General features: G+C 36.5%; 1 non-coding gene across 1 annotated transcript; it reads right to left on the minus strand.

Moving 5' to 3' along the window:
* Window positions 1-1,954: 1,954 nt before the first annotated feature.
* Window positions 1,955-6,998, minus strand: LOC104588955 (uncharacterized). Its single transcript, XR_002022224.2, has 3 exons — window positions 6,824-6,998; window positions 3,608-4,527; window positions 1,955-2,539 (listed from the first exon to the last, which is right to left on the minus strand). It is a non-coding gene; the product is annotated as an uncharacterized LOC104588955 (transcript).
* Window positions 6,999-9,392: the final 2,394 nt, after the last annotated feature.

A 9,392-nucleotide genomic window follows, 5' to 3' on the forward strand; every position in this document is an offset into this window, starting at 1 on the left:
TTATGGCGGAGAAAATGACTCGGGTCCCCCCATATTTATGGCCACAAGGTCAGGGGATCAACGGTCGAAATCAAGAAGATCTGACGGTTCCTAAGAAAACCGGTTGCATGACCCTCAAGGTCGAAATCAGTTTAGCGCATTTTTTGGCATCCGCGGAGTCTATAGATCGTGTGACATCCGCGCGTAAACCGCATGCGACCTGGGTTATACATGGTTGAGCCGAGCAGTCGAACTGGTCTGACCGACGAACTGTCTAACTGGACGGCCTGAACCTCGAGCCAAATCCACCCATCACGCCGTGAACTCCCCGCACCAGGTAAGGACCCCTGGCCTGGGGAGTAGGGGGCAATTGATGGAGAGTGATTTGGCTAGATCTCATAACGAGGGGACACGTGGACGTGACTCAACGTGAGTGACAACTCAGCATAACGAGCTCGCTCCAACTCAGCGTAACGAGCTCGCTATAACCCAGCCTGACAGCTCGCCATGAATGGCAGCTTGCTACAAGATAATACTCCGTCACCCCGAGCTAAGACTCTCCCAAGTAGGGAGCACCCCGAACTGAAGACACTTCGGGTTAAGCTCGTCAGCTCCCTAACTAGAATAAGTTCGCTCCTGTCCAAACCTAAGTAGGCTACCTCGGAGACATGCCTCAGGTAGAAAAGCACCTCGATGCCTCACCAATAGCTCGGTGTAAGGTAGCTCGCTGTAGAGAAGTTCGGCGTATCGCAGGGGATTTTCTGCCTGACAACCGTACCTACCAAACCTGGAGACTGCACCCATGTCTCTCGCCTGGCGGCGTCGTGCCTGCCAACCCTGGAGGTTGTTTCTTGTTTAGTAGGACCGTACTCTGTAGCGATCACCTTTCCCGACAGCTCAACTCTGACAAATAACGGCCAACCACTCCAAGCCGTTATTTGATAGCAAATCGCCGCAGTAGAGATTCGGAGGTGGTTGCACCAAACATGTCAGGATACTAGTATATAAGGACCCTGACCCCTAGGGGCGAAGGTATCGTGATCATCACTCTATCTCTTTGATTTCTCTGCAGCTCTCTCTCTCTCTCCCCGCTTTCAGTCCGGTTACTAACTTAACCATCAGTGTGTTCCCACCGGATGAGCCCCCCAAGTTCCTTCATCTTCTTCCTCACGTATCTCTCGTCCGTCACCAGCTAGGAGCGTAGCCACGTCCAGCTAGGAGTGACCAGATCGCGCACCATAAAAAATAATTCACAATTTACATTGAAATCATTTGTACTTCCTTGGTTTTGCATCAGTACAAATAAATTTGCATTGCAACCAAACACAACCTAAGGCTTTCTGAAAGTATAAATGCTGTGGAAGCTCAAAGGTAGTCCTTTGTTGCTAATTGATATTAGTTGCGATTGAAATTGATAAACTCTTCATCCATACGTCGTTGCCCAATTGAAGTAGCATGTTCATGGTAAAGAGCAACAAGTTAATCCAAGTTCCTTCACCAGGAGCATAGTAGAAGACTCTTGACGTACCTAGGCATCTTTATTCTGTTACATTTCACGAAAGATGGTGAGTTCGATTTCCTTTTGTTTTAACTTTTTTAATTTCTTTATTAATTGTTGCATTTGATAAACATATTCTTTTGATGGTTCTGTTGGGTGGTTCCATAAGAGTTTGAAATACCTTTTTTTTTTTTTGCAGTTTGAAATACAGGGTCATGAGCACTCTTTGTTTACTTCTGTTCGAGAGCACAAGGTAAAGGAGATGACGGCACTTAACACTTAGGATTTAATAAATTACAGCCTACAGTTGTGACTGAAACCATCAAGTGAGAATGTCCAACACACCGAAAACCTAACTGCTAATATTATATGTTAAATGTTAAAATCCGATTATCCAAATATCAAAGCTTAAGTTCCAACGTGATCGATGCTAGACTCCCATCTCTCATACTTGCAATCACTTTGTTAAAGTTTAAATAAGCACAAAGACAAGTACTTCTATTGATTGTGATGAACAATGATTGGTATTGGAAGAGAAGACATTAAAGCTTATTGACGAATAATTGATTGAAATTTGAAAGGAAGGTAGCAACAAAGATAATGGTAGGTTAGTTCAGGGCTAGGGGCTTCCTAATTTTTCTTCTGTTAGTAAATAGATACCCTTCTTTTTTTTTCTGTTGGTAAATACACAGCAAATGGTAGGTTAGTTCCACTTTCTTTACTTCCAGTGCAAGTGTGATGATTTGAGTTCCTCCTCTCCACTTTTTTGGGGGGTTGGAGATCAGGTTGTTGAAGTTTGCAAGCATCGATTCGTTAGGATGGGAACCCTAGAGAAGCCATCAGATCCACCAGGTATTCCCCATACCCAGCTGCCGTCTTTTGCTTAATTACTTCGGTTGGATACTGTCTTAACGCCTGTAGTCCCTGAGAATATCATTATTGAAGAGAGAAGCCCTACTCTCCATTGGGATGAGCCAGCCGTGCTATTTCCTGAAGAGATACAGAGATCCCTCTCACCGCTGAAGTATGCTTTGATTGGAAAATGTGTCCATGGTCGTCCTCCTTTGCAAGAAATAAAAGAAATTTTTATTAGAATGTTTCACCTAAAGAAGAGCCTAATCATTACTGCTTTGGATTCTTATAATGTTATCATTCTTTTTGCTCATGAAGAAAAGTATTTGAGAGTTTGATTGTGGGAACAAGTCTGTATAAAGGATTTCCAGTTTTGTCTACTCAAATGGATCCTTTCATTTGACCTAGGGATTGAACCCTCCATTGCTTCGGTCTGGATTTCTTTCTCTAATCTTCCTGTTAATCTATATAACCACTCTCATATCAGGTTGATTGCCCAAGTTGCAAGGAAAATCCAAAAGTGGATACCGCTACTCTGAACCTAACTCGTACTACTGAAGCCCATGTCTCTATGTAGAAGTGGATTTGTTGAAAGATAACCCCCAACGATTGTGGATAGGCACAGGCCAAGATGGATTTTGGTAGCAGATTGTATATGACAATCTCTCAAAGCACTGTATCTATTGCAACAAGATAGGGCATGGCGAGGGTGTCTGTCGCTTGAACAAGAAGCATGATGAGAAGAAGAATTAAAAAGTAGTCACCATCCTCTAACAGAAGGAGAAGCAAATCTTCTAGCCGACTGGTGTGACCAAACAAAGCAGACCTTAGGCTTCCATTATCCTAGACAGAGAGCCAGAGATGGTGGTTGGACAAGAGGAGATAATAGGTTGGAGTGTCTCAAGGAATCAAAGAACGATAACGGTGCAGACTAGGTCACACTTGCACAAACCCTCGAACCACATGTGACTGAACAAGAGGATGGCACAAATAGTGTTCAACACAATGCTAGTATGGATATATAGAAAGAGCAGGAAGATAGAAATAATCAGAAGCACTACGACATAGAAATGCAAGAGGTGATGGAATAAGCACGTGAAGGTAATAGTACCCAACCAAAATTTTCTCCAAAGCCTAAGAAGGCTCCAGTGGAAAAAAACATTGTTGCAAGAGGCATAAGAGAAGTGCAGTGGTAAATGGCTGAAATTTCCTTGGCCTATTGTGAACTAATGGTGTTGGGATGATATAGAGATTGAAATCAATGAAAACATGCAATACCTTTACGGTTTATCTCATTGATATAGAGCTCAAGGTGTTTCTGAAGCAAGGCACAAAGTGAACTTTGATCAATTAGCTACTCCTGCGAAGAAAGGTGATCAAGTTGGTGAAAATCTAATTAAACCTACTATTTCCAAGGAGAAGAATGATTCAAATCAAGATTGACAGTGGAAAACAAGAGGAAGAAAAAGAATTCTAAGTTTAAGAAGGCCCAAGAGACGATTCAACCAGAAACTGCATGAAGATCATTTAGAATAAACAAAGGTTATCACCCTGATATTCTTCTTAGTTTTTTTGTCTGTTTTTGATTTTTGTATCAAGCTTTTGCTCCTAGTTTTGTTTTGAGGGTAATGTCTAAAGCTCCATTCTTTTTAATCCTTAATAAATCTTTTCTTTTTCTTAAAAAAAATATTAGGTAATGAGCAAACGACTCAATATTTGTGCTCTGACAATTTAATAATTCAAGTGTTTTTTTTTTTTTTAATAAAGAAGATGCCCCCAACTATATTAAGCTTGTGTTCATTTTTCCCCAACAAAACCATAGTTCATTTGGAATTCCCTCTTTGTCTGCATCAAACTGTCACAGGGTTTTGAAGGGAACCTATTGAATGCTATGAAAAGATGAATGATCCTGGAGGGGGAGGGGGAAGGTTAATCCACCTGTGAAAATAGGAACATGATACTTCAGTTATTTTCTCAGTCAATGGATTACTTCAATTTCAATAATTGGTGATCTATTACCATTATTTATAGGCAATGAGAAGATAGCATCAAGCCTTTATTTTCTCAGTCATTGGCACCAATGCTTGGCAAAGAGAATCAATCACTCTCATGATTCAGTATTCAATTGAGGTATCTGAAAGAATGACAGCCACGGATTGTCCTAGTCACCTGCAATGCTCCAACCTCAACATTTCCCACTGCAGACAAAACAAATTGATGCTCTTTCAGATTCACATATAATAATCGAGTCATTCAGGTATTTGATTGATCCTCAGGTTACAATAGAAAACTGTTGAGAGGTGACTAGAACATAGAAGACCCAGCTAGGGTAGGCCATGTAGGGAAAAGCCCTACCTGACCTGATTAGCCAAACCTTTTCCATATATACATTCAAAGGTAGATCAGAAGACCAGGGGCCATTACTTGGTGTAATAGTAAAATGTCAAAGTCAAACTGACAAACATGAGAATGCAGGTTCAAGTCTGAAGGTGGCCATTTTGTGCAACAAAATGACAAAGGTTAGGTCCGTATCCACCAGTCTGCCCATCCCTGGACCAAGAAAGCTGGGACCAACATTGGGTAATGGCCTTTATTCAAGGGTTGATCAGTAGAACAAAAAAGTAGCTAGAGTGCTCAGTGCTCACTTGTGTAAAGATTTCATGTTTGCTTGGAACTTAGAGAAATTACTAGAGCATAGTAAATCTATAGTGAACTACCTAGGGAAAATAATAAAAGATACATTGTATCTTATGCAAGAAACAAAGAAGTATGAAGTGGTGGATGTAAGGAGTTAAGAAATACCAGATTAATTTGGATTAAAAGAAAATGCATAGCTCAGATGCTTTATTTGATAGATTCCAGTCTCAAACACAAATGACTTCTAAAAATAACAATCAAGAACTATTGCACTGAACCAGGCAAGATAAAGTAGTTTACCCACAGAATCTACAGCCAGAGACATTAAATTGATTGCCTAGGATTGATATAAAGGCCATTTGAATGTAAAACCATTTAATAAATGAAAAGTATCTGATCTCCCCTTGTATAAACTTTGCTAAATATCAAATTCTCTCTATAAAGATTAACAAATATTGCAGGTTAAGGTACAGCTAATATTCCAGGAAACCAACATTCAATCAAAGGCACCAAGATATGTAGTTCAATGAAGCTACAACTCCTGAAGTAGCTTTCTGTTTCTTGTTGCTCCAAGCCTCCAAGTACTATCAGCTAAACTAAAAATCCAAATGCAACCAGATGGTACTTTCATTATTTGTGTATCTACCCACACCAAATGCAATTTCCAACTCTTTCCCCAATTGGAGAAATTAATACATACCTGGTCCGGTTTTTGGTCCTCAATAGAACAAGTGGAACTTCAAACTTGAAGTATATTAGTAATCACATCCTCTCTATGAGATTGATGGCATGACTTTTATTCCCGAATATTTGGTCCCCCTACCTATAAGTTCTACCACTTACCGAATCATCAAGATCAGGTCCAAGCCTCTTTAGACTAAGATTCATCACGCTTAAAATTTCAGGTATATCAATACTCATTATCTGCAATTCTAAGCAATTTTCTGAATGCAAGACTTAGTACTAGGTCTTAAAAGTCGCATGGCTGTTACTGTGGTTAACTACTTCCAAGATGAATGGAGAGAATTCTCCTCATTGTCCAACAGGCAACAGTTGAGGGTTTCTGAAAGACTGTCCTGCTAATTGAATCAAAACAGAACAAACGAATGGCATTTTTTATTCTTGTAAACTGAAATCTTATGTGCATTTGGTAAAGACAATACCATGAAAATGAAAGAAAATTTACAAAATTCTACAAGAAAAAAGAATGAACAACTCCGCCCACGCATTAGAGAATCAATGTGTTTTCCTCGAAATCTTCACATGCACTTCCTCTTCATGGATTTCTGCTTAAAACCTTCAAAAACAGAAACACTTAAATCTTTTGTTTGTCCTCTTTCCTTCTTCTGTAAGCCCAGCAAAAGGTTGTCTTGATTCAAACTCATGGGATGAGGATAATATCAACTTCAACCTCTCCGACTAACGAATCTCAGTGAGCTATGAGCATTCCCAAGGATATGAGTTTTTAACTAATCGATAGTTTCGTCCTGCAATTTATCAGGCCCATCTAACCAAATTCAGAAAAAAAAAAAAAAAGGAAGAAGACCAACTGAAGCTTAACGATCACGAAATCCGATAACCCATTTCACCAATTTGATTAATTCCTAACTTCCAACCTTTCTGAACCTTAAATCTTCAACCATCACAAAAAACAAGAAAAGGAATAAGTGTCTTACCCTCCATATTAGCTACCTAAGTGGATATTGCATTCCCTTGAGTAAAAGTCGTTCTTTTCTATTAGAGATTTCAATGACCCATAAGAGAAAGCTGGGTTGTTTGGATCGCTTGTCTCAGAGCTAACCGTTGAATCCGATGTAAGAGGAGGTTGCAAAAAACATAGGTAGCATCCGCCCTTACCTGGATTCCTTGCGGAAGAATAATTCTTTTTTCTGCAAAGCTTCTTGGCCTTTCTGAATGGAAGCGTAACCAACTGCTTAGCATCTCTGATATTCCTTCCAGTTCCAGACCCTCTATGCTTCTTCTTCGCGTCCCCTCTGCGAACTGGTTCTTCGTCATCGCCATCACCATCCTCGGATTTCCCTTCACCAGACATGAAGATAATCGACAAAAGAAATACCCAGAAAGGCCCTCCTTGATATGAGGGTTTATTAGTAATTAAAATAGATGAACCAGAAAACCCATCACCATGTAAGCAGTTAAAACGAGTAAGCAGTTAACGACATGGTAGTTCAGTCATTTGCAACAAAGTGAACTAACGTGTCACGCAAAGAGAGCCCTAACGTGGACAGTCAGTTTCTTCCCCTAAATGGACTGTGGGAGAAACTGTGCTAGTGTGCCGTTTTGGAAATACAGCTAGGCTGTGCTAGTGTACTTCGCACCTCCAAATGCAGTGTAAGAGAAGAAAGGAACAAAACAGAGATGGGGATCATAATGGTTGATGACACAGCTTGTAAATCTATGATCTGATTATTTTTAAATTCATCACAACGACTATTAGAAAAGCATCTATTTTATTTTATGAGCAAATAGTTCATGCAATTGATGCACACATTTAAAAAGTATAAATTATAAAGCATTTAGGGGCCCAAAATTACAAAATATGAAAAATTATCTTCACGCTTTGGTTGGATTTTCTTGTGGTTTTATTTAGCTTTTTCAAAAAGTTAAAAAACACTTAGCTTCAAAGAAAGCAATTGCATCCTTTGAAGCTTCATGTACATTCACAAAAGGCTTAAAAACTATTCGATTACTGTTAATGGATTTATTAAAAAGAATTGAGAAAAGAGATTTATGGCATTTCCAATTAATTGGTGCTCATCTAAGTCTAATTCAAGCATTTTTTTTCTGGGTCATGTCTAGTTTATTCATGATCACAATTCAAGTTGCACTTTAGTGAGAGTGGCTAATTTCCTATGTTCTAGATAAATCTATATTATTTTTTTATTTTTATGCTATTTTTTTATTAATTTTTTAAATTTTATGGTTTGTAGTTATTTTTGTATTATTTTTAGGTAATTTTTTATTTATAATTATTTCTAAATAAAGTTGGTTAAGGGTAAATTTTGTATTTAAAGAAAATTAATGTATTACATCAACATTTTCTATTTCGAGTGTTAACAGAAGGAAAGTATTTGCACCTTTTTTCAAAACAATATGGGAAGTTTTTGTTAAGGTCAAAACATATATAGGGGGAGGTTCATAGGATTGTTAGAAAACCCAATGAGGTTTTTATAATTTTCCCCATTTTTAAATAGAATTTAAGTTGATTTTAAATTAATTAAACTATATTTAAGATTAATAATTTTTATTGACTTTTATTTTTATTAATCCTTATTAAATTTAATTAATTATATTAAATTTTTATTTTTAAATGGAATTTAAGCTTGTTATTAAAAATTAATTATAAAAGTAATAATTGTTAGATAAGTTTGTATAGTTTTTTATATTAATTTTAAATATATATTGGTTTCTAATTTATCTTATTAGTTTTTATTAATTTATTTGTTGTTATTATAATAATAATAATTAATAATTATTTTACCTTATTTTCTACTATGGTTAATTAATTTCTGTTATTTCAAATGGAATATAAATGGATTATACTTTTTATGATGCTTTATGCAATTTTTTCAACTCATCGTTGATTCAAACAGTTAACCATTTGAACCATTACCTAGCCCTATTTCTAGTTTTGGGTTTCCTAAAACCTATTATTTTGTCAAAAAACATTGATTAGATCAAAATCCGTTCAACATAGTCATTGGGTCATGGGTTACAATATTCAATGTATTGAAAACTTCTAGAGGACTTAACTTTGTGCTTAGTTGTCTTATTAAGTTGATCTTCTTATTTGGGTAACTTTTCAAAATCTTTACAACCCCACTATACAAAAAAAAAAAACTCATTTTATAGCCTCAAATTTTAATATTTTAATTTTCGGCTCTTTCATATATAAAAAATAAAAACTAAAATGAAAAGTACAAATTGAACCTAAAATAATACACCACACACACAAAATGTAAATATATTATATCATATTATACATATATAGATTAATGATGTGTCATGTTTGATTTGTCCAATCCAGACAAATGAATCGTTGACCCGTGGCCTAGAGGCGAGAAAACTATTCAACCTCAAAGTCAAATTTTAAAACACTGGTTTATTTGTTGAGGTGAATTAAATAATATTTATTCTGAAATATAAATTACTTAATTAATTACTAAAATATTAATTATCTTTTAAATTGAAATAGATTATTTAGCCTAATAATATACTATTAAATATCTCCATTTCAATATAATTATTTTTTATTGATAATTATAATTTAATATAAATATATCTAATGTCTACAAAATTATAATTAAATTGAAATGGATATAGATATAGATAAAGGTAATGAATTTTAGGCAATTTAATGGAGTAATGAATAGGAAAGAGAAATAATGGCATGAGTTATTGAAAG

The sequence above is a fragment of the Nelumbo nucifera genome, chromosome 4, assembly GCF_055504915.1.
Source record: "Nelumbo nucifera cultivar China Antique chromosome 4, China Antique-T2T, whole genome shotgun sequence".
In the NCBI taxonomy this organism is placed as follows: domain Eukaryota; kingdom Viridiplantae; phylum Streptophyta; class Magnoliopsida; order Proteales; family Nelumbonaceae; genus Nelumbo; species Nelumbo nucifera.